Genomic DNA, 321 nt, shown 5'->3' on the forward strand with positions numbered 1-321 from the left:
AGGAAGGGAGAGATAGATAAGGGTAAAGGGTCAAAATACAGTGAGGGAAGGAAATTTAACGTTGGGTGGTAAACACACAATGTGATATACAAATACATTATAGAATTGTACATTGAAACCTATATTTATTAACCAATGTCACTCCAATAAATTTAATTGAAAAATAAGGCAGTTAGATGGGAGCAATAAAGGCTAGTTATTGAGGACACTGGAATTGAAGAAAGGTAGGACTCAAACTCAGTTGCTTAGCACTATAAACTATATCTTAGATATTAGATTTCCAAAAACTTTCTTATGTTGAAGAGACCAAGTTTCTTTAGT

At 32.7% G+C, this 321-nt stretch overlaps 1 protein-coding gene across 1 annotated transcript in view; it reads left to right on the forward strand.

Moving 5' to 3' along the window:
• The window catches only part of LOC105303678 (olfactory receptor 52K1), a 2,301-nt gene that overhangs the window by 521 nt on the left and 1,459 nt on the right, over positions 1–321 (forward strand). The window lies entirely within an intron of this gene.

The sequence above is a fragment of the Pteropus vampyrus genome, unplaced genomic scaffold (assembly GCF_000151845.1).
Source record: "Pteropus vampyrus isolate Shadow unplaced genomic scaffold, Pvam_2.0 Scaffold311, whole genome shotgun sequence".
Lineage (NCBI taxonomy): Eukaryota > Metazoa > Chordata > Mammalia > Chiroptera > Pteropodidae > Pteropus > Pteropus vampyrus.